Source organism: Rhinatrema bivittatum, chromosome 8 (genome assembly GCF_901001135.1).
Source record: "Rhinatrema bivittatum chromosome 8, aRhiBiv1.1, whole genome shotgun sequence".
NCBI classification, from domain to species: domain Eukaryota; kingdom Metazoa; phylum Chordata; class Amphibia; order Gymnophiona; family Rhinatrematidae; genus Rhinatrema; species Rhinatrema bivittatum.
Window position 1 is genome coordinate 232,094,040 of NC_042622.1, and position 23,049 is coordinate 232,117,088.

Sequence of the window (23,049 nt, forward strand, 5' to 3'; positions counted from 1 at the left end):
GTACCTAACTTTAGCAGTTAGGCCCCTAAATTGGCCCTTGAGTACCTACATTTAAAGACCTAAAAAGTGAGTGGCTATGAGGACACAGAGAGGGAAAAATAGGTTATCACTGATTTTCGGCTCTGGGCATCTAATTTAGGTAAATGAATAGCAGTCCTAAATTTAGAAGCCTAAGTTTTAGGTGAATTTTCAGCTGAAAACTTAGGAGCCTAAATTCAGTTCAAATTAGGAACCTGAGGAGCCCTGCTATTTTTTAATATCTGCCTCAGAGTAAGAAATAAGAGAGAAAGAACAAAGCAACCCATCCGATCTGCTATTCGTTCATTTGGGTAGATAAAACTAAATTCCCCTATTCAACCCAACCCCTTGCCCCCATGTCTTTTACCCAACCTCTCAACCCTTTTCTACTGCCTTACATATCTGTCCCAAGCATGTCAAAAATTTATTAGACCAATAATGCATTTCAGGCCTTGTCACAGTCAACATATTCCTATTGTGATGACCTCTTAATCTTCACAGCCTTGTTCTGTGCCGATGCCTAACAAAAGGGAGAGAGAGAAGAGTGTGTGTGTGTGTAGAGAAGAGTGAGTGATTGTGTGCTTGTGGAGAGAGAAGAGTGACTGTGTGTGTGTGTGTGTGTGTAGAGAGAAGAGTGAATGATTGAGTGTGTGTGTGTATGTGGAGAGAGAAGAGAGTGATTGTGTGTGTGTGTGTGTGTATGTGGAGAGAGAAGAGAGTGATTGTGTGTGTGTGTGTGTGTATGTGGAGAGAAGAGAGTGATTGTGTGTGTATGTGTATGTGGAGAGCCGCGCGTGCTTTGAGTATGTGTGTGTGTGGGAGAGCAGAGTGAGTGCTTGTGTGTGTCTGTGTGTGTGGCGCGCGCCGCGTGCTGCTTGCGTGTGTGTGTGGTGTCGCGCGCGCGCGTGCTTGCGTGTGTGTGTGGCGCGCCGCGTGCGTGCTTGTGTGTGTGTGTGTGTGTGTGTTGTGTGTGTGCGCCGCGTGCGTCCCGTTGCTTGTGTGTGGTGGCGCGCCGCGGTGCGTGCTTGCGTTTGTGTGGTGGCGCGCCGCGTGCGTGCGTGCTTGCGTGTGTGTGTGGCGCGCCCGCCCTGCGTGCGTGTGTGTGGCGCGCGCCGCGTGCGTGCTTGCGTGTTGTTGTGTGTGTGGCGCGCGCCGCGTGCGTGCTTGCGTGTGTGTGTGTGTGTGGCGCGCGCGCGTGCGTGCGTGCTTGCGTGTCTGTGTGGCGCGCGCCGCGTGCGCGTGCTTGTGTGTGTGTGTGGTGTGGCGCGCGCCGCGTGCGTGCGTGCTTGCGTGTGGTGTGTGTGGGCGCGCGCCGCGTGCGTGCTTGCGTGTGTGTGGTGTGGCGACGCGCCGCGTGCGTGCGTGCTTGCGTTGTGTTTGTGTGGCGCGCGCCGCGTGCGTGCGTGCTTGCGTGTCTGTTGGCGCGCGCCGCGTGCGTGCTTGTGTGTATGTGTATGTGTATGTGTGTGTGTGTAGAGGGCAAGAGAAGGGCAAGGGGGTAGGGGTTCAAAACTCATTTCTCTTGCAAATATTTTCCCAAGCTGTCCTGGGCCTGAATGATCCTCTGCTATCAATAAAATCCAGTTCCAAAGCCTTGCTATCATTCCTAGAAAGCAATCATTTATTAAGACAGCGCTGCCAGGAAACATAATGTAAATGCATGACTGCACAGTAAATAGGGTTCTGCAAGAGATTAAAATGCACAACAGATATGGAACAAAGTGACGCAGAACAGAGGAAGGACGTGAGAGGGCTGCTCCTTCCACAGAAACTGCAAGACCTCTCAGCTGACTGCTGGAGAAGAGTTTGGCAGGAGACAGCTGCAACGCTCATGTGAGGCACACAGTGCAGGCAGGAGACAGCTTTAAATACGCGCTCATATTCCCAAAAGATTCCAAAATAGTATTTAGATGTTCATTGCATCTTCTTTATAAAGGAACGGAAAATTACCATTTCCTTTGATGTTAAAACTGAAGGTTGCAGAGGAAAAATCATGTTAAGTATCGCAAATGCAATGTCTTCCACCCAAATTAGTTTACACAGATGGAAATGTTTGTTACAGCCCTTGATATAAATTAGCGGTGGCTGATGGGTCAAAACCTAGGTGGTGTGACAAGTGTTATTCATCCTCCATTTGCCCCCTCCCCACCAACTGGTTCACCTTTTCACCCTAAACTCTCCACTGCCCTCATTCACCTCCCCTTCTACATCCTTCTTTGTTACCTTTTGGCATCTCTGGTCTCTTGATGTATTTTTGGTGGTGCAGTCGCACCACCGTAGTTACCCGCCAGCTGCCTAATATCGACGGTCCTCTTCTAGATCAGAAACTTCAACAATACAAAACCCCAAAGTAAGATTATTATGCACAGAGTACCTTGATCCTGCCAACTGCCGGAACACGTCAATAAAACAGGCACAAAAGCTGTATAACTCAGAATTAAAATGTGTCACATCTGAGTACCTCTGGCACAGACCCAAGGCCTCTAACCCATATAACTGCTGCTGTGTGTGTGAGAATGTGTGTGTGAGAGTGTGTGTGTCTGTGTGTGTGTGTGTGTGTGTGAGACTGTCGGGATTACTGTTTCCCAGCTGAAAGCAAGAATGGATCTGCTTGTTCATGCAGCCCCCACCAGTGCATTTCTTTTGCCACCCTCATACGAGTCACAACTCCCACTGCCTTTCCTCCCATGCATTTGACTTTCCAAGAGTTTTCCTCTTGATCCTGCTCTCATTGTCATTCATTCCACCAGCCGCCTCACCATCTCTCTGAAACCAAATCTCAGCTTCCAGCCAACACTTGCAGAAACCTTCAAGATGCAAATGAGCCCTCAGAGGTGGAGCCACCCTATTTCCTCTGCTCTCCGACATCATCTTTCTCCGCCCCTCCCAGCATCTGCTGCTGGTCTGCATGTTTCATATTCTTGATCTTGTTCAGCATTTTGGGCTGTGCTGTCACAAGCAATCGAATCGACAGTAATTATCCCTCACCCAGAGATGAACACATTCCCAGTGATGAGGAAGACACACAAATCTATTTCTTACATGCCACCTTATTTCAATAAACCTGGATTTAAAAAATGGCTTGTGTTTGTCAAAGTTCTGTATAAATGCAAGTTCAAACACAAGACTTTGCGGCACTCGTAATCTCGCCCTTAAAGCCACCTGTGCGCTTGAACACTCACGAGCTTGCATGCACACTGACAGACAACATACCAGGCACTTTCATGCAGACAAACGCATATGCAACTGTTACAAGGATGAAGCTATAAATCTCCTTAAAAAATTATTTTGCTCCTTCTTGTGGAATCAGTTTGTTTCGAGAGATCCAGGAACAAATACTGTAACTACCACTCTCCTCTAAAACAACCAATCCAGAAGAAAACTTTTATCTTGGCTTGTAATAAAGGACAGAGTTAAAGGAGGGATGGACTGTCTTGGATAGCTGCTGGTGTCTTTGTGTGATTATGCTCAGCAGGGACTGTGCAGCCCTTGGTGCTGTTAAATACACTGCTCGCCATTCCTCAACTGACCTATCAGTATTCTGATCCTGAACCTGAATATATATGAACAGACTAATTGATTTCCAAGAATACATTAATTAGGCATGATCTTGATGGCGGAATGCAATATTTAACCCAATTGTTCCTTGTTCTACCATTCCACATTTAGTTATGACATTTTGTTGCAAGTGTATCTTGAACAAACAGGAAGCTCAATGCACCGATACAGAAATGCAGGGCATTTTCAGCCTTATGGGTCACAGTAAATATGTTTTGTTTTTTTCTTAATATATATATTAATACATAAAATGAGAGAATCCCTGCATGAATCAGGCCACTATCTTGCTTTACATCCCACACAGGGGCATAGCAAGCAAGCTTCATTTCCCCCGTAAATATAGTCTGGTGGGTTTTTAGAGCCAAAAATAAAGAAACTGATTTCATCCCAGTTCCCAATAAAAGGGTGAAGGAGGAGGACTGGGCCGCTGCTGCCTGCCCTGTGTGCACAGGGAGAAGAGTTCTGCTGCACTTTCCTACAGCACCACGTTCCTGAGCAACAAGTTTGGCGAGGAGTAACTCCCGTTCTGGGGTACACAGAAGTTCCAAACACTGTGAGTGTGTGAGTGAGAGTGTGTGTGTGTGTGAGAGTATGTGTGTGTGTGTGTGAGAGTATGTGTGTGTGTGTGTGAGTGTGTGATGTATGTGTGTGTGTGTGTGAGAGTGTGTGTGTGCGTGCTGCTTGCTCTGCCTCATTGTTCAGCATACGGTTGGAAGGAGGGCCAGCAGCCCGCAGACAGACAGACAGACAGACCGGGACATACATGGTCTTGCCAATAATGTGTTCATTCACAAAGAAAAGGCATAAAAATAGCTTAATTCAGGACTATGGACAGCACCTCCAAGTGTGAGTTTGCCCCAGAGCAGATAATGCTTGAAACCTAATCCTAATTTTCCAAAGGGAAAGAAGCCTTAAGGGATTGCTGTGTGGGGTGTGTCCTTGTTCCCCCAATAACCTTTTTGTTCTATGTCCTATCCACTTCAAATTTTCAGTACATGTCCGGGGGGGGGGGCAACGACATGTGGTTTCTTTTTCTGAAGCTGCACACAGGTGCATTCTGGGATATAGGTTCCTTGAGTTCCGGGTGAAACTTCTCGTTTTAAATCAGAATTTTAGATGCTTGTGTGACCAGCTCACTTCAGCCGATCAAAACAGACACAACATTGATCTGAGTTTCAGAAAAGCTCTCTCTAACTGGAAGAGTAACTCTACATTGGTTAGAGAGCCAAAAGTGAACACCGGTGGCAAACCAAGCGAGGCCTTGGGGATCTTTAGTGCTTCAAGCTAAAAGCAAAACGTATTGTGCTAGATCAAGAATGGTAATGAATGGGCTTCACAAAAAGCTTCACCCTACCCTGCTCGTTTGTCAGTGGGATTTTCTACGATACCTTGAGACTACTAGCGTGGCCATTTAGCAAGCAGCTGTTTTGATTGAATCATTCACATCATTAGGCAGCCATGAAACTTGTTGGAAAAACAAATGTCTTATGCCCTGCACCACAATTAATTTTCATTTTTACATAGCAGGCATTTTCTGGGACGGCAGTGGGCAAGAAAATCAGGTAACAGGAACATGCCACCTTTCTGGCCTGAATCTCCATTTCTAAAGTACCGTGACTGGACCAACATAAGATTTGTCCGAGGAAGGTATTGTACGGGAACTGGAGAAAAACCCATGGGTCTCTTCTTCAGGTTAACTTCTAAAGATGGAAACCCCTGTGTAGACCACCACCACTGCACAATCCTTATGTTGGTCCAGTAAAGGCTATCTGAGGGGACGATGCAATCCAATATGCTCAGCTTATGCAATAAGGGGATTAGCGCCTCTACCACGCAGGTCCAACGAGGAGCGAATCTAATAACGCTCATCACATGCAAATGCATTTGAATGAGGCTATTAGGTATTCACTCCCAATGCAAAAAAAAAAAAAAAATGGGCGTCTAGGACGCACATTTAGCGATCAGAAATTAACGCCTGCCTGGAGCATGCGTTAATAGCTGAGCGCTCTTAAAACTAGTGCAGAAAAGCAGAAAAAAAACTGCTTTTCTGTACTGCCTCCTACTTAATATCGTAGGAGGAAAAACTAAAGTAATTTAATTAAAAAAAAAAAAAAAAGCGCCGGCAGTTGGGTGCAGGAAACGGACGCTCAATTGACAAGCATCCGTTTCCTGAAACCCCACTCCCCCCCCCGGCTGAGCGGCCGCGCTGCGTTTAGGGAAACCGATGCCGATAAACTCCGTGTTGGTTTTCCTAACCGGTGGACGGCCAGCGCACTCGGGCTCTCATTAGCAAGGAGGCGCTAGGGGTGCACAAGCGACCCTAGCGCCTCCTTGCTAACGCGACCCCCTAATTTAAATATTGCATGGCGCCCCCAGGAGGGGGGGGGACGCGTTAAGAAAGCAGGCACTGACTGTTCAGCGCCTGCTTTCTGTGCATAAATTATTGCATCGGCCTCCGAGTCTGCAAAAACTCAGCTTTCCCCAGGCCCAATATGGCTACCAGTGCTTTACCCTAAAGCAGTCTGTGAAACTGAAATCCATTACCATTATTACAGTCATTTATTTTTATTATATTAGTCATCAGTGATTTCGGCACCTGCTCCTCGCCTGCTTCCCTGTTATTTTCTGGTGGGAAATAGACAAGAAACAGGTGCAGGAAGAAGAGAGCAGCAGGGAATCCCACGAGAATCATGAAGGGGGAAAAAAAAACTGTGCAGAGAAAGTTAATAATACATAACATTCAAAGCAACGATACTACCAATGGTGGGAAAAGACTAAAGAAAAGAATATTTCAACTAAATCAGAAGTCGACTCTTTTGCCTTTTTTTTTTTTTTTTAACTCACAGCTTCCATTACAATTGGAACTAGAGCTAGGATATGGTGCCATGAGCTTTCATCCATAAATACCCAGGGGGTCCCCGTCCAACCCCCATCTCTCCTCCTCCCCTCCTAACTCACTGAGCCCTGGGCTCCTGCCACAGCTCTGCAATCAGGAGCCCTACATCCAGCCCCTAGGTGCTGCCATTGCAGAAGGGCTACGGCTCCCTCCCTTCCAGGGGCTGCAAGCGCTGCCTCTGCAGCATCCCCAGTCCCCTGGGGAGCGGCAGGATCCGAGCCAGGGATCTAATGAAGGACCCTCTCTACAGGGCAGTGACCGGGCTGACACCCCCCTCCCCCACCCCTACCAACTCTTTTGCTTTCTGATTTCAATGTAGTTCCCACAGCAAAACAAACATCTGAAGATTTTTGTTTCATTTTTTTCCCCCTCTGAGGTCTTCCTACTTAGCTGCATGAATATATCTCACATCAGAGGAAAAGGGGTAGAATGTGGGCGGGGAGCATGAGCATTCCGGGGCAGGGCCAAAAGATGCGCGCACAAGGAGCTACGCACCTGGGCACTTGCCCAGGTATACGTGAGTGTAAAGTTACTTCTGTTATAGAGAAAGTGTAAGTCTACATAAAAAGGTTTCCAGGCATCTATGATGTGTTGGAGGGGTCTGGGATAACTGCAGGGAGTGCAGGCTCAAGAACCAGGGGAAGTTGGAGGACCTAGATTCAGTCTGGGCAAACTGGTGGATGAACTAGTGAAACTGGTTATGGACGAATGCCTGTTATAAAATTCCCTCACTTTCACAGCTCAAAGCCGACATCTCAAAAAAGATGAAGCAGAATTAGAAAAGGTACAGAGAAGGGAAACCAAAATGATAAAGGGGATGGAATTATTCCCCTTTGAGGAAAAGCTAAAGAGGTTAGGCCTCTTCAGCTTGGAGAAGAGACGGCTGAGGATGATATGATGGAGGTCCAGAAAATAATGAGGAGAGTAGAATGAGTTAATGTTAATTGGTTGTTTACGCTTTCAAAAAGTACAAAGACCAGGGGACATACAATGAAGTTACTAGGTGATACACTTAAAACTAATAAGAGAAAATATTTTTTTACTCAATGCATAATTAAGCTCTGGAATTCATTGTCTGAGGATGTGGTGAAAGCTGTTAGTGTAGCTGCATTTAAAACAAGGTTTGGAAAGTTCCTGGAGAAAAAGTCCATAAACCATGATTAAGGTGGAGTTGCAGAAATCCACTTCTTATCCATGGGATAAGCAGCTTGGAATCTATCTACCCCTTGGGCTCATGCCAGGTATTTGTGACTTGGATTGACCACTGTTGAAAGAGGATGCTGGGCTTGTTGGACCCAGAATGGCAAGTCTTATGTTCTTATGACATTACATGGCTGTGCGTGCACACTTGTAAAATTAGGAGCACACATATGCATGCCAGGGTTATTTTATAACATGCGTGTGTATGTACTCACAGGATAAAAATTTGCCAAGTGGTGACTTCCGATTATGCTCTGAGGCAGGCAGATGTGTCTTGCTGAGTTCCCACAGGGACCTATCCATTTACATCCTCCCAGATCCTTTGATTTCTTGCTGAATCTGCAATTATGGCATTGAGCAAAGAAACTAATCAAAGCTCCTTACCTATGCTTTGGGCTGAGAGATGATCGAAGCTTAGAAAAGTAAAGAAAGGCAAATTCCCAAAACGGGAAAGTGAAACGGCATCTCCCATGCTTGATGATGAGCCAGCCTAGTAAGTGTGACAACAGACCCAGATAAGGCTGCAGACCTCCTAGAGGCGTTTATTGCATGGACAACAATGCGTCTAGACACTCAATTAGACATAGTGGTGGATAAATGTGCCCAGCTGGTAGAAACTGTGCGAGAGCATACAGGCTAGTTGGAAGATGCTGAAACTCATATTTCTGATTTGGAGGATACGATTACCTCGATGCATACCAAAATGGACAAGCTGGAGTGCCAGCAAACCTCGGTGACAAACAAGATGGATGACCTCGAAAATCAGTCAAGGCATAATAATCTCAGGTTAGTGGGCCTCCTGGAAAAATCAGAAGGAAAAGATGTGGTCACTTTTGTGGCATGATGGCTTCCCCAGTGGCTTGGGCTCTCGTGCAAAGATGGCACCATTAAGATCGATCGTGCACACCAAATAACTGTGCCACAGCCAACATGGGAAGGAAAGTTGAGAGCTCCGATTGTGCGCCTCCATGACTTCCAGGACAAACACCGAATTTTAACAGCAGTGAGAGAGGCAAGATCACTCTCTCACTGATAATATTTGCCAACTTTTCACCGGAGCTACAAAAACAAAAGCAGGCATTTGGGGCTATAAAGCAGGAGTTTGGAAATCTGGATCTACCATATGCCATGTTATACCCCACCAAGCTCAAGGTAACAATTGACAATTAAGCAATTGTTTGTTCCACTTTGAAAGAGACTGAAAAGCTGTTAATGGAGATAAAGAGCCACGCTAGAGCCTCTGATTCTGTTACTGTTTGAGGTAGTTGTGGGTGGATCCTTGGGCCGGTGGCAGATGACCACACCCCCGGAGGGAAGATCCCGAGAGGGACCACCGGTCAGGCTCAGAGTTGGGAGACAGACACACACTAGTTCTTTTATTAAACAGCATATTGAACCACCAGAGGTGGCAGTAGTGAGCTGGAAGCGCCCGGCTGGGCTGCAGTCCCTCAGATACTGGGACAGCGTCCTAGGATGGTAGAGCAGTAGAGAAACTGAATATAGTGAGTAGGGAGGGGATGCAGAGTTCAGGAACAGAACCTTGATGGTAACACTCACACAATAGTCTCTTAGAAGCAGCCCAGGAGCTGGAATGGATTAGGCCCACGAGGAGCGAGTACCTGGTTCCAGGGAAAGCTCTGAGAGAGAGATGGTGACTCACTGGTGTTCTGGGCAGCGATGACTTCCTGGCAGAAGTGGTATTCAGTAGCAAGTCCGGGAACATGGGCTCCCGAGGAGCGAGTACCGGTTCCAGACTGCGGTCTGAAAAGAAAAAGAAAAAGCGAGGCCTCCGAGGAGCGGGTACCCCAAGTAAGTCCGAGGAGGCAGAGTAGCAAGGTATGCGGAGAGCGAAGCCCTTGCTAACTCGATACGTTAGCGATTTCAGAGACCTTAAATATCCGGTGGAGATGATGTCACCTCAGGGGGACGCCCCTGAGGTTCGCGCCATTGCTGGTACTTGAGTTGGGGCTGCGCCGCGTGCGCGCCCTTAGGCTGCTGGAAAACATGGCAGTGTGCGTCTAGCCTGTCCGGGGACGCCGGAGGAGAGTGGTAAGAGGACGCTGCGGCATCCAAACATCCAACAGGCAAAGAGGGAGTCGCCAAAGAGGTAAGGGGGGCGTAGTGGAGATGTCGGGCAGCGACGGTCGCAACAGATTCGCCATGCAGGCTCTGAGGAGCTTTTTCTGATACTTAACTGCATTTCCTAGGCCCTGCGGGAGGTTCGCAGATACTGGAACAGCGATCCCAGGATGGTAGAGCTGTAGAGAAACTGTTACAGCTGTAGAGAAACTGTTACAGCCAGAGGTTCTCATTTTTCAAGTTGTATATGTTTTTTATGCACGTTTTGCATGGCAACCTGGGGATATATCAGATCTGACTGATTCTCGTCTGTTGCAAGCCCTGACTCCTCTGAAAAGAAGTTTACTGCCAGCTGCTTGACGTGATGCTACATTACTTTTCGCCCTATTTTACTTTATTTTGCTTGCATGTTTGCTTTTAGAATTTATATTGAGAGAGTTGGGCCCATGGAGCCAAGTGCTCTAGCATATCTGTTACAAACTTCCACGAGCAGTGTATAGAGCACTGGGAACTAATAGGGTGGTCTGGCCAACTCACAGGTTGTGACAGGATCGATATCCCAGTTTCTTGCAACATGCCAGGGAATTGATCTGATGCATGAATGCTTACAATATGGCAATGGGACGCGCTGCAGACTCTCTGTGGACTATGTTATTGCATGCTTTTGAGTTACAAAGGATATCTCAATTTCAGATGTTATACTTTTGCTAAAAGGTTGGCATGTAAAAGTTCATGTTGATGTGGTTAGAGAGGATGGAGGGGGTGAACTTGGGGTTATGGAGACAGATGTTCAAGGGTTGGGCTCCCGGTCCTGATTAGCTTCCCACCGGGGTGGATTCTGGCCTTGTAATATTTGAGAGAGATGGGTTACCCTAATGGACGGTTTGTCTGGGAGAGTTTGGATAAGTGGTTGGGGAGGGTCGGGGTGAATGTAGCGGATGCAGGGGAGGTTAGTGTGAAAAGGTTAGTTTATGGGACTCGGAAAGTTTTATTATCCTGGGTGGTTTGTCTTTTCAATATGTGAGGAGGGTTAAGCGGGCATACTTATATTGCAACCAAGACACTATTGATAACAATGTTCTCCTTATGGTTCAGACACTATACTTTCACTCAGAAGTGGTTATGTACGTGGGACCCTGGTCTAGAAATGTCTCTCTCTCTTTCAAGGGTTGGTCTCCTGAAGAGCTTGAAACTTATTGCATATTAGGATGACTGATTTTAAAATTGTATCTCTGAATGTTAGAGGTATTTCATCTCCTGTAAAACGAAAGTGAATTTTGCAATGAGCCAAAAAAAAAAACCCCAAAACAAGACGCAAATACCATTCTTGCAGGAGACCCACCTAACAAAAGTAGAGTATGAGAAACTGGAATGTGGCTGGGTGGGTAGTGTTTACTACTCATCCTATAACTCCAGACATCTGTGTGTTGATTGATAAGAACTTGCCAATGAAGGTGCATAGGTCAATTTGAGACCCAGAAGGAAGATATGCTATCCTTGATTGTTCTCTTTATGAGTTTGTATTAGTAAACGTGTATGGCCCCAATCAAGATCATGATGCATTCTATAAGAAATTGTTGGATATCATTATTAGTTTTGATTTGATAAACTCTTTATGGGAGAAGATTGGAATGTATGTATGGATTCTCTTATGGATAGATCCACTGGAGCCCTCACATCAACGCATCATAGGTTTCATCAAGTGAGCAGGTCTCTATCTTACAGTTGTTAGATATCTGGAGATTCTACAATACCAAGGATAGGAATTACACATATTGGGGCGGATTTTAAAAGGAGCGCGAATAGCCTACTTTTGTTTGCGCTCCAGGCGCAAACAAAAGTACGCTGGATTTTAGTAGATACGCACGGAGCCGCGCGTATCTGCTAAAAACCTGGATCGGCGCGCGCAAGGCTATGGATTTTGTATAGCCGGCGCGCGCCGAGCCGCGCAGCCTACCCCCGTTCCCTCCAAGGCCGCTCCGAAATCGGAGCGGCCTCGGAGGGAACTTTCCTTTGCCCTCCCCTCACCTTCCCCTCCCTTCCCCTACCTAACCCACCCGCCCGGCCCTGTCTAAACCCCCCCTTACCTTTGTCGGGGGATTTACGCCTCCCAGAGGGAGGCGTAAATCCCCGCGCGTCAGCGGGCCTCCTGCGCGCCGGGACGCGACCTGGGGGCGGGTCCGGAGGGCGCGGCCACGCCCCCGGGCCGCCCCGGGCCGCCCCGGGCCGCAGCCACGCCCCCGGGCCCGCCCCCGGAACGCTCCCGACACGCCCCGAAAACGCCGCGCGGTTCGGGCCCGCCCCCGACATGCCCCCGACACGCCCCCTCCGAAAACCCCGGGACTTACGCGAGTCCCGGGGCTCTGCGCGCGCCAGTAGGCCTATGTAAAATAGGCTTACCGGCGCGCAGGGCCCTGCTCGCGTAAATCCGCCCGGTTTTGGGCGGATTTACGCGAGCAGGGCTCTGAAAATCCGCCCCATTATTCTCCACCACACAAATCATACAGTAGACTTGATTATTTTCTATGTACACCTAATTTTCTTGAAACCCATTGATAGTATCACAGTCCTTCTACTTGTAAACTGTTTTGAGTTGGACCGTTGGTAAACAGTAAATCACATGCACAAAAGTGTACCAAAAATGTCCAATAATTATTTGTTTTACCATGAACCTATTGCGTTAGGCTAGATTGACCATCATAATAGGTGTCATCATATAGCTTGATTAACGCTTTAATACTCCACCTTCTGTTTAATCATAGGTCACTATATTTTTCTTTTTCGTGAATGTATCACCTCTATTGTGCTCTTTCCACCACCGGTACGCCATTATGTCTTGAAGCTAATCAGCAGTGCGGAAAACGAGCCTTTGACAAAGGATTACCAATATCCGAAACACGGTTCTGTGTCGGGCAGAGCGAGTGGGCAGAACGAGCAGAATGGCATAGTCTACCGGGCCATTTTAGTCGGATAATGTGGCTTTCATTAATTCAGCTAAGTAATTGAAAAATAATAAGAAATTTGAAAAAGTATAACAACGGTGGAAAGAGCACAATAGAGGTGATACATTTACGAAAAAGAAAAATATAGTGACCTATGATTAAACAGAAGGTGGAGTATTAAAGCGTTAATCAAGCTATACGATGACACCTATTATCTAGCCTAATGCAATAGGTTCGTGGTAAAACAAATAATTATTGGACACTTTTGGTACACTTTTGTGCACCTAATTTTCTTGCCAGAACCAAAGATTGCACCATCCTATCCTGTAATATCTCAGATCATAACTCTGTGGAAATTTTATTTAACGCACTTGATATTAGACCTTGTACTCCAATGTGGAGATTGAACACTTGTCTGCTGGGGAAATTGTAGTTTTTAGAGTTGATTTAGAAAACTGTACAGGAATTTAATGAGTATAACCCTGAAGCTGATAACTCACCATTCTCAGGTGGGAAACTTTTAAAGCTTACCTAAGGGGAAAATCATCAATTTTGCAAGCTTTGTCCAGAAACAAGAGAAGAGAGTTGCAGTGTTGATGGATAAAATTACAAAGCTGGAGGCACAGCACAAAAGGGATTGTCAAGATAAAACATATAAAAAAAAAAATAGAGAATGCTCGATGTGAGCTTCATTCTTTGGAAACAATAAAAATTGAGTGGGCTCTTAAATTTACCAGTCTAAAATACTATGAACATGGGGATAGGGCGGGGACTTTACTGGTGAGAGGGGTGAAGAAGGGAGAGGGTAAATCGCTATTGAGTTGCTGCAAAATCAAGGAGGCTTGAATATTGCTGCCCCCCTTGAAATAGAAAAATTACTGGTGCAGTATTTCTCCAAATTATACTCAGATTCTGTCCTGAAAGATGTTGGGGCAATTCAGGAATTTTTAAATACCATAAATCTTCCTGAACTGAGGGAAGCCCAGAAGGAAATGTTGGCTGAGCTTATTACCCTTTTAGAGATCCAGACAGCTATTCGGGCTCTCCTGGTTGGGAAGTGCCCGGGTCCTGACGGCTTTCATATGGATTTTTACAAGAAATGTCTGGAAGATGTGACCCCTTTTTTATCATCTTTATACGATAGCACTGGGTTGATGGATTCTTCTTTAGAGGAGATGGGTGATGTGACTATCTTGCTTATTTACAAAGCTGGGAGGGACCCAACTGAATGTAGATCCTACCGTCCAATAATGTTGCTAATGTCAGATCTGAAAATATTGGCAAACATTTTGCAGCTATGCTTGGAAAGTGTGCTTCCCTTCTTAGTTCATCACGATCAGACAGATTTTGTTAAGGGACATATATCCACAATTAATACTAGACATTTATTTAATATCATATGCCTGTCTAAGAAGGTGGGAAAACAGGATTAATTATATCATTGGCTGCAGAGAAGGCATTTGACCATATTTCTTGGCCTTTTTTTGTTTTCAGTGATGAGGAAGGCAGGACTACCAGAAAGATTCCTGCAATGGGTAGGTGCCATGTACGCTGCCTCTAGACATGCGTGTTAATAAATGGGGTGTTATCTCCCTTTTTTTCTATGGCGTGAGGTACAAGGCAAGGGTGCCCTCTCTCCCCATTGCTTTTTGACATGGCAATAGAGCCCTTGGCAGCCTTGATTAGGCAGAAGCAGGACATAACAGGGTTTCAGTTTGGCGCCCATGCTCATACCATATCCCTCTATGTGGATGATGTCCTGATCTTCCTGTCAAATCCACAGGTGTCCGGCCCAGCCTTGATTGAGGTGCTCAGGAGCTTTGTGGCCATGTCTGGATATATATATATATATATATATATATATATATATATATATATATATATATATATATATATATATATATATATATATATATATATATATATATATATAAAGTAAATTACGGTAAGTCTGAAATTCTTCCTTTTGGTCCTCGAGTGGTCATTCCCGGGTGTATGGCTGATTTTTTTTCGTATTTTGGGATCTATGTACCTCGAGATCTTAAAAATCTTTTTTCCCGTAATTATGACGGTTTCCTGGCTAAAGTAAGAAATGACCTGCAGAATTGGGTGGATTTAGCGATCTCCTGGGCGGGACGCATAAACTCGGTCAAAATGAATATATTACCCAAATTTCTATATTTGTTTCAACATGTTTCATGTGAAGTGCCGGCAAAGATTTTTGATAACCTGCATAGTATAATCTGGAAATTAATATGGAAATATAAACAAGCGCGTATCAAACTTAGCCAGTTATGGCTTCCCAAAAAGCAAGGTGGGATGGCGCTTCCTAATTTTAGAGTGTACTACTAGGCTGCTTGATTATTGCCCTTTAAGGTATGGTTCCGGCATAAAGAAGTGGTTTTGAGATCATTAGAGCAGTTACAATCGGATGAGATAGATCTGACAATGTTACCTTTGTCCCACATGCATCTCCATTGCGAAGAAGAGGGACTAGAAATAGCCCCATACTGGCCCACTCTCTGAAGGTATGGAGGCAGGTTCAGGGCTGTCCGGGGATGGAGACGGACACTCTGTCATTGACTGGCCCTATATATGTGGCAACACTATCGTGTCAGGGCTCACTTTTTCTCCAGATTTTAAGGAGTGGAGAGACTGCGGATTTATACAGCTTAGCGCAGTTTTGGGATGATGGGCAGTTTCAATCCTTTGACTCCCTGAGCTCGGATTTTGACCTTCCCATGCACACACATGTTAACTATCTGCAATTGTGGGCTGCACTCTCTACTCTTGTAGAACTGACTACTTCTATCCCGGAGATGAATGGGATGCAGAAGTATTTATCGGACCCAGATGTGTCTGCAAAAGGCACCATGCTTGTTTATTGAGCAATTTTGCAGGGGGAATTCAGTACTGAAACATCGCAGGATCAGATAAACCAATGGAATAAAGAACTAGGAGTTTCTCTCAGAGGACAAATGTGGAAATGTATTTGGTTAAATGCACATCACAGCTCCATGTGCCAACATCGGATCGCCTACCTATTATTCTAGTATGTTCTCTGTATGTAGCCCGCATTGCTAGAGGGGATGTGAGGAAAGAGGCACTTATATACATATGTGATGGCATTGTGTGGGCATTAGGCAGTTCTGGAGCAATGTGGCAGACGTAGTTGCTGATATAATTAATACCCCTCTTTACATAGTGCCCATAACAGGTCTTCTAGGGCACTGGGAAGGTTCCTTAGTGCCCAGAAAGTTCAGACGACTGGTCAGTCACTTGCTCCTAGAGGCCCGCTTCAATATTGCCACCTTCTGGAAAAGGAACCCTTGTATTGAACATTGAAGTTCGAACTATAGTGGACATAGAACGCCTTCGATATGCGCTAAGACACGAGCAATTTAACTATAAGGCGGCGTGGGTCCATATCAGAAATTTCTTGTGGAGAGTGAAGGTTAAGGTTCATGAACTGACTGATGCCTGTGTCCGAACTAGATGGAGAATGTTCGGTTAATCCTTCTTGACATGGCTGTAATGGGATATGCGGAGACAAGATATATTTGGATGCGTTTTGTATTTGGCTTTGTTCCTTTCTACATATATGTATGCCGAGAAAACTTTATAAATAAAGAGTTCTAAAAAAAAAAAAAATTGCCATGTATATGGCCGCACACCCACGTATGTGTGCACCTGCGTACATGTTTGAAAGTTACCATCCCCAGAAAACTGGGGACAGCAATTTTTCTATAAATCAAAAATTAAATGTAATTAAATTAAGGGCTCTATAAATTGCCCTCCCCGTGAGCAGAACCGCAGATGCTCAGTTCTGTTCTACACCCACATTTGCATTCTTCCTTCTCTCTGCCAGCAGACTTCCACTTGTCAGTCTGTCCATCTGCGCTTTCCTTGCCTGCACACAGACTTACTCGTGCACTCAGTGGTTACAGTCTTCCCTTAATGTTTATTGCTAGCACAAAGAAAAATGCATGATGGGGGTGGGGGGGAGGTATTCCCTTAATAAAATATAACGTGCCCAGAACCAAAATTGCAGATCAGAAAGTGCAAAACCACCAAGTCTGCACTGTTTTCTGTCATATACTTAAAAAAACAATAAGAGACATTGGGCAGGCTAAATCATACAGTTCAGCTAGGTCAAGCAAAATTTAACCATTTTCTTAATAAATGAAATTCCCAATTGTCTTGATTAGATGGTAAGCTCCACTGAGCAGTGACTGTCTCTTATGTGTTTTTAGTGTAAAACAATTTTTTATTCAGTCATAAATGCCATACAACAACACAGAGAGTGGCATGTTCCTGAGACACTCCCTGAGATCAAACCAAACAATTGAAAGGGTAGACTGCTACAGATCAAACCCCCATGTTCCCCCTCTCCCCCACTGCCCAAAACAAAACATTTGTCCATAAGAGTTGCAGTAATATCTAACACTCTGACCAGAGTAAACATGTGAACCGCCATCCAACATACTGTCACTCATTAATGATCAAACTGCAGGAACGATGCAGAAGAAGCTGAAGATATGAGTCCCACATAGTCAAGAACTTCTTCTTCTGGTGCGGCGTCTGGCGCATAATGGCAGCCTCCACTTGCATCATAGGATGGAGGCAGTTGCGCCAAGTCCAATACGACAGGGGAGTAGGGTCTCTCCAGTGCAGTAAAATGACCTTCTTGGCCACCAGACAGGCTTTATGAATAAATAACCGAGATCCCAAATCTCGCACATGCAAGGGCTAAATGCAACCAAAGAGTAGCCAAAGAGGAGAGAAGGGAATGTGAATCTCCAACACAAATATCAAATATCGGACCACCTTAGTCCAAAAACTCTGAATGAATGGACATTCCCAAAATGCATGAGAGAGAGTGCCAGATGCATGGCCACAATGCCCACAAGCAGCGGATGGCGCCATCTTAAAGTTAAAGGCATCTTTGGCGGCAATATAGCTGCGGCGAAGAAATTTGTACTGCATTTTGTAGCTCATGTTTACCGAAATTTGGGATACTCGTTTGAAACACATTCTGAGAATACATTCAGTAACCATGAAAAATCCTTATTCCACCTCACCACCAATATAGAATAAGTATCAAGGACAGTTAATTGTTTAAGTAGGCGGTAATAGAGTGCCAGCGAGGACACCCCAGTCTTTTCCAACGAAAAAATATTATCCAAAGAATGAAAAGTCAGTGCCTGGCAGGAAGCTGAGGGTAACGAAGCAATATAATGTTGAATTTGCAAATACGGGAACGCCTTTGTCGTGGGGAGAGCATAAAGCTCGCGAAACTCTGAAAATGGCAAAATCCGCCCTTCAGATGTTAAGAGATGCCCCAACCTTGTTATACCATGGCACCCCAAATGGCAAAAAGCACTCGTTTAGGAGCCCGGACCAAAGTCCGGATTCCCTTGCACCAGCAAAAGATATACACAAATTTGCTTCGTCTTTAATAGTCGCACAAGCTTAAGCCAAGACTGACGAAGGGGTTTAGTAATAACATTTTGTGCCAGAAACATATGCAGCTTAGGAGTCTCATATTGCAAAACAAAGGTGAGCGCTACAGGCGCAGGTAACGCTTTATCAGCCATAACAGATATAAAAGTAGACGTATCCAGAAGCCAATCCTGGACAAGTCTAAGGTTGCTGGCCAAATTGTATAATGCCAAATTGTATAATGCCAAATCCGGCACCCCCAGCACTCCCTCAACCAGATCAAGGGTACCCTCGCCTTCCCACCCCGCCAGAAAAACCGCCTCTGAGCTTTATCCAATTGCAACAAATCCACTCAGCGCATTGAAAAGAGGTAAAGTCTGAAACAAATAAAGCCATTTAGGCAGGATATTCATCTTGAAAAGATTAACCCGCCCCCCACAATGACAATGGCAATGAGGTCCAAGTACTTAACTTATCTTGAGTAACTTTAAGTAGGGGATGCACATTCAATTTGTAGAGTTGGGAAAGCATATGGGGAATAACAATCCCTAGGTAAGTAAACGAATTGGCTGCCCATTGAAGCGGGAAATCCGTACCCCAGTTCTTCTGTATATCAGGTGGGCATGCAAATGCCGTGGATTTAAGCATATTTAGGCATAAACCCGAAAACACCCCAAAAGCCCAAAATAATTGAAGAAGGAGATGAAGAGATCTTTGGGGATCTGTGAGAAAAACAAGTATGTCATCCACAAAGGCCACGCACTTGAATAGATCCGACTGAAATCGGATCCCCCGTATCGCCTAAGTTTGTTGAATAGATTGGAGTAAGGGCTCCAACTGAAGAATAAACAAAAGAGGAGACAGGGAACAACCCTGACGAGTACCCCAAGCAACAGCAAAGGGCTCAGATTTAGAGCCACCCGCGATGACAACCACTTGAGGATCCTGATATAAAAGACAAATCGCATTAAGAAAATAATCCCATTCAACCCGATTGAATGCTTTATCAGCATCACAACTAATAGCCAAAAACGGAGTCCCCATTTGCTGACACATCGTCATAGCCGCCAAGATTTTCCGAACATTGGTGAGAGCATAACGTTTCCAAATGAAGCCTACTTGGCCCAGCCTAATGAGTGTCGGAAGAATCTTCACCAGGCGATCAGCCAGTATTTTAGCATAAATCTTTTGATCAAACTTCAAAAGAGATATAGGGCGGAATGATTCCAGCAGTAAAAGATCCTTCCCAGGCTTATGAATAAGGGTAATATTGGCAATATTAGTATGAGCCGGGAAGGATCCTAACTCGAACAACTCCGAAAAGGTGCTGACCAAGGGAGTGCCAATAGAATCCGCCAAACATTTGTAAAACTCCGCGCCATAACCATCTGGTCCTGGGGCTTTAAAACGCTTAGCCTGTCGGATAACCAAAAGAACCTCCTCACTAGTAATAGGCATAGTCAACCCCACTTTCTGGGCCAAGGTTATCACCGGGAGATTCAATTGAGAACAAAACCGATCTCAAGCCGCACTATCCCATCCCCCCGAAGCATATAGATCACTATAAAATTACTTAAAGCACTGCAAAATGGCTGAGCGATCCATAAGGGTCTGCCCCGAAGAGGAACGCAATGCTGGTACATGGCATGAACCCCGTGCTGACCTCACTAAATTTGCAAGTAGTTTGCCAGATTTATTACTATACTAATATAGCTTATATTGATAATATAAAGCACTTTTGCGAGCCCTCTGATGTAACAGAGTATTTAATTCCCTCTGAATTGTCATAAACAGTGCCCGAAGCCTTCCGAGTATTACTGCGATTAAGACGAGCCCACTCCTGATTTAATTGGGCCATCAAAGCCAAAATTCGGCACGCCATTACCTTTTTCCTATGGGCCATATTCAAAATAATGTCACCCTGCAAGACCACTTTTGCTGCATACCAAAATAGGACCGGGGAAGTGAGATGTTGGGCATTCAGGACAGCATAGTCCACCCATTTAGTCTGTAAATATTCCTGAATTTTAGCATCAGAGGCCAAGTAAAATGGGAAACGCTAAGAAAGGGAGGCAGAAAGAGAAGAATCTAAGAGTAAGTCAAGGTGCACCGGAGCATGGTCCGAGATGACAATTTCATTGATAACGGCTGAGCGGACCTTGGACATGCCTCTCATGCTAATTAGGAAATAATCCAACCTGGACAAAGTACCATGTGCCCGAGAAAGATGAGTGAAGTCTTTTTCACCGGGGTGTAAGACCCGCCTCACATCCATCAATTGCAGTGAACGTTCCAGAAAAGACGGACCTTTACTCAAACCAGAAGATGGATGAGCAGGAGGGGACTTATCAAGAAGGAGATCCCGAATGGTATTAAAATCCCCCCCACAATGATCAGATTGCCCAAATGTGGCAGTAAAAACTGATATATCTCCTGAAAAAAATTAGGACTGTGATTATTGGGGGCGTAAAGATTACACAAAATTGTCGGAGTATGATAAAGTTCAGCTATCAGTATAATATACCTCCCCATGGAGTCCTTAATTTCTTTATGGATGCGGAGAGGTAAGTTAGTGTTAACTAAGATGGCCACTCCCGCCGACTTAGTGGTGGCAGAAGCATAATAAATTTCTCACCCCCAGTACTGGCGCAGCGAGAGAGAGAGCGAGCGAGAGAGCGAGAGCGAGCGAGCGAGAGAGATGTCCCCTCCCTAGATAGGTATTTGTATCCCTCTGGGTGGCCCACCCAGTAACTCGAGGTGAGGTTTAGGTATTAGTGTAGGGGGTTAGGGGCCACTTTGACATTCAACATGAGATATATGAACAGAACAGTGGTCTCTTGTGAAGATTTGATGACCTACGGAGAGAGGAAACTCACCCAAAGATGAGATTTGAGCAATGTTCTCTCCACCTAGCTTGATGTTACCCAGGTAGCGAGTCCATCAAGCTAGGTTGAGAGAAGTCCCGGGACGCGCGTAAGTCCCGGGACTTCGTAAAAGGGGCAGGGAGGGGGCGTGTCCAGGTTTGGGGTGGGACCGGGGGTGTGGCGCCGGCCCAGGGGCGTGGTCGAGGTCTCCGGACCAGCCCCCGGGTCGGGTGATGGCGCACCAGCAGCCCGCTGGCACGCGCAGATTTACGCCTGCTTTCAGCCGGCGTAAATCTGCCAACAAAAGGTAGGGGGGGTTTAGATAGGGCCGGGGGGGTGGGTTAGGTAGGGGAAGGTGCGGGGGGTGGAAAGAAAGTTCCCTCCGAGGCTGCTCCGATTTCAGAGCGGCCTTGGAGGGAACAGGCAGCGCGCGCCGAGCTCAGCACGCGCAGGTTGCACAAATGTGCACCCCCTTGCACGCGCCGACCCCGGATTTTATAAGATACGCGCGTATCTTATAAAATCCAGCGTACCTTTGTTCGCGCTCGCGCAAATTTATAAAATCTGCCTCATAGGTAATTAGCACAAATTGCAATAAACTGTATATTAGCATAAAACACACCCCTTTTACTATCGCATGCGATACTTATCACATTTTGATAAATCCAGGCCTTAGATTGTAAGCCCTCTGGGGCTAGGGAAATACCTACAGTACCTGAATGTAAACCGATGTGATATCTCAGATCGAATGTCGGTATATAAAAATAAAAACAAACAGACAGAATAATACCAGCCCAGTATATGAAAAAAAAAAAGGAAAGAACGGCATACAAAACAGGCTATATAAACAATTATAAAATCCCTGGCCCCATCTATGCAGTCCAATTCAACAATGAACAGTCGAAATATATTTGAACAGTTAAAAAGAGACCGTTAAGGCCTACTCAGAGCAGGAAAAAAAAACAGCTCCGAGCTGAACAACTGGAGCCAAAGTTCCAATCAGGCCGAGGGCGGAAGCCGGCTCCAAAATGAAAGAAAAGGGAAGAAAACACCCCGGTAACCCTCAGGTGGCCATAAAAAAAAACAAAACACAGTCGGGTCAACACAGCAGTCCAAAAACCTGAAATATGGATCCAGGAGTCCATAAAACCCCCCACAAAGGCCGGCTAAGAAACGAGGGAGAGCAGAGTTGTCACTGAGGTAAATAGCGTTCCACAGCTCTCCCATGCAGTAAAACTTGTCCCAGAAATAAAGGGTCCAGACAAAAAAAACAAACAACAAAACCCCAGTTCGCTGAAGAACTAAAAGATTAAACACTGCTCCACACCCGCAATGAGTCCAGCGACTAACATCTGTATCAAAACAGCGGGAAGCTTGGCGCTGAAAAAGACAGGAAAAAACCAGCAGCCCTGAGACTGAGATGAGAAGGGCCCAGATAATTAGGAGGCGCATTCGGAAGGGATCCGAGCTTCAGGTGAAAAAAGGAAACGAGGCAGCGATCAAAGAGACAGCTTCAGGGCCGTAGGAACCCCAGAGTATCACCTTGTGCAGAAAGAAAGAAAAAAAATAACAAAAACGGAGCATTGGCGTTGGGACGGGTGAATGGAAAATCAAATCGATCCAAAAGGGGATGCTACAAACAACTGTATCATCCCCAGGATAGGGCATCCTAGGAAAACCGGAATAAAAAAAAAACATCGGTTACCCGAAGGATCACAATCTCTGCCTCCTATCCAAAAACCAGGACTCACAAGAGAAGGGATAGGAAAAAGCAAAAAAAAAAACCCACCGCCATTACAGACACAGTCCCTCCAAACTGGCACAGGGCCAGGAGCTTAGATGGTGGTTCCGGGTACCGCTGACAGCAGGAGTTGTTTTACTTCCTCGACCGTATCATACCAGGTCACCCCTTGAGCAGAAGCAACCCTCAATCGAGCAGGATAGAGCAGCGTAGCCCGAATCCGCTGGTTGATCAGCTGGGTACACGGCTCTCCGCTGAGCGGCCACCGCGGCCGAAAAATCTTGAAATATAAGGACCTGGGTACCTGCA

At 45.7% G+C, this 23,049-nt stretch overlaps 1 protein-coding gene across 3 annotated transcripts in view; it reads right to left on the reverse strand.

The window, feature by feature from the left end:
* The window catches only part of UNC13A (unc-13 homolog A), a 219,887-nt gene that overhangs the window by 154,335 nt on the left and 42,503 nt on the right, over positions 1–23,049 (reverse strand). Inside the window, exon 1 of one of the 3 annotated variants that reach the window (XM_029614006.1) lies at positions 22,789–22,873. The exons of the other annotated variants lie outside the window; for them this stretch is intronic. The gene's annotated coding sequence lies outside the window, so the exon portion shown is untranslated. Of the gene's footprint in view, positions 1–22,788; positions 22,874–23,049 lie in introns of those variants that run through there. 3 annotated transcript variants of the gene reach the window in all.